We start from the raw sequence: 2500 nt of genomic DNA on the forward strand, positions 1-2500 counted from the left end.
ACCACACACACACACACACACCACACACACACACACACACACTCACACACTCACACACTCACACACTCACACACATATGTACATATACATTTTACATTATACATATACACTATAATATACATACATACTTACATATATATTACATATACATCAGACAGACAGACAGTATGACAGACAGAAAGACAGACAGACAGACAACAGACAACGACAGACAGACAGAGACATGCAGGCAGGCAGGCAGACAGACAAACAGCGCGAGAGAGAGAAGTTGAATAGTATAATAGATGATATTTTCTTATAATGGTGGCAGAAACACGAAAATTAAGAGCATTATACATTGCAAACCCCTATTTCAGGTTGAGCTCACAGCACTTTTTCCAACTGTTTTTCGTCGTCGTATCATATTGTTAAGACAGAAAGAGTAAAGATACTTTGGTTAGTGACTGTACATTTATATATGTAGTATGTGGGGTGTGCGTGTGTGTATATGTATATACACATGTATTTATATATACATATATATAAAATGCATTTATGCATTTATGCATATATGTGGGTATATATATATATATATATTTTATATATATAATATATATATCTATATATTATATTATATAATATCATATATATATATATGTATACATACATATATATATCTATATTATCTATCTATATCTATATATATAATATATATATATATATATATATATATATATATCTATATATATATATATATAATAATGTTTATATGGTTCAGCAAACCCACATCATTGTTTATACTTTATGATTTTCCTTTTAGTCAATCGAAAGAAAACTATCAATACATAATACATAAAAAATAATCTACAAACATTCTGTGTTTTACCATCATATCGCAACACGATGTAAATAAAAAATTAAAAAAAGATTGTTTCATAGTGACTTACTTAGTAGATTGTTACAAATTTAGCATATTAATTTTTTACTTGGTCCTTAAAGTGGATTAAATAAAAATTCTTGGCACCTTTTTTTTTTATCTCGACTTCTTTATGATTAACTTATGTCGTTTTAAAAGAAACGCATATTTCAGTGGGATGAAGGAAATCTTATTAATGAGGAGTTTTCAGTAGTTAGAAGACATGACTTCATGTTAACAGCATTTTGACAGCATCACGAGAAATCGCATGTGTGTTTACATATTAGACGTTACTGCCTCCGTACGAAGAGTCCTTTAGAACTACGAAGCTGCTATTCCAGCGTATGCCAAAGGCGTACTGAGGAGAGGGCGCAGGAAGGATGGGCACTGTCGTATTCTTTTATTAGGCAAACATTTTCTATTATTTTGCTAAATCACAACAGCCAAGACAGGGTCTACTGTTTTTTTTTTTTTTTTTTTTTTTTTTTTTTTTTTTTTTAACCTTTATTTAGACACTTTAAATCAAACATTAACAAAACTGCCTCAGACAAGACAGCCTTCCATGGCACATGTAGTTTAGCCACAGCTCAGTTTGGACAAGCTCTTTACACACGCTGGTATTAAAAATCATTATGTATTTTGCTGTGTGTTGTTTCATACTTATGCGTGTGCCTGTGCCTGTCTTATAAGTAATTAATAGTTTAATAAGATAGCTACATTATAGAAAATAACATATTTCTGATGATTGACAGCACATTCCAGGGGCGGTATTAATAAAAGATTATCGAATTTTTCATGACAAATTTAGGGAATGTCCTTAAAAAAACAGTATTTGACTCCAAGAGTCATAACAAACTGTTACGACTCATTTTAAAACTCTCCTTAGTGATTTTGCCTTTGACGCTCTGTTTCCACATTTCAAAGTTAACACTTAACTAGCACTAATATTCATTTCTTAAAAGACCCTATAATAATAATTGTAATAATAATAATCCAATGCAATAGTGAAATGAAATAATTTTTTGCAGTGATCATTACGTTTTAACGACTAAAATATACCTATTTAATATCACTTCATGTTTCCGTATCACCCTCTCCATTTGTATATATCAACAAAAAAAAACTAGAGTAAAAAGAAGGAAACGTTGAATTAACGTTTGACAGTGAGTAAAAAGACTGTCAGGAAATTTTCCATATCATTATTGATGCCGAGTTATCTTCAGCAACTGTAAAATCGCATTATTGTTGTGCTTAAACTTCGGCCAAATCACAGACAGAATTTGGATGTTAAGGACATTTTCCTGAGGTCTTTATTTTCCTGTTTGAATATAACCTTTCGTAAATACCGCCTCTGTAACTTTTGGTGATTTGTGTTTTATTATGCACCAATACTGACCTGTTACTGCCCCTTGAATCTCTTCTATATATTAATGAAAGTATTTCTTATTCAACAGGGATAATGCCCCAAGTCCGGAAATCATCAATATAATGAATGAAGAATGTGACGATGAACCTGAATTTTACCTGACTGACAGTGATGCAATTGGAGACCTGGATGCTGATGACGTAGACCCTGGCCCATCTATAAATGAAAGGCACCCTGTT

The 2500-nt window shown here is 31.5% G+C and overlaps 1 pseudogene; it reads left to right on the plus strand.

The window, feature by feature from the left end:
• LOC119569372 overlaps nucleotides 1–2500 on the plus strand; it is a 3894-nt pseudogene that overhangs the window by 500 nt on the left and 894 nt on the right.

Source organism: Penaeus monodon, unplaced genomic scaffold (assembly GCF_015228065.2).
Source record: "Penaeus monodon isolate SGIC_2016 unplaced genomic scaffold, NSTDA_Pmon_1 PmonScaffold_14607, whole genome shotgun sequence".
Taxonomy (NCBI): Eukaryota; Metazoa; Arthropoda; class Malacostraca; order Decapoda; family Penaeidae; genus Penaeus; species Penaeus monodon.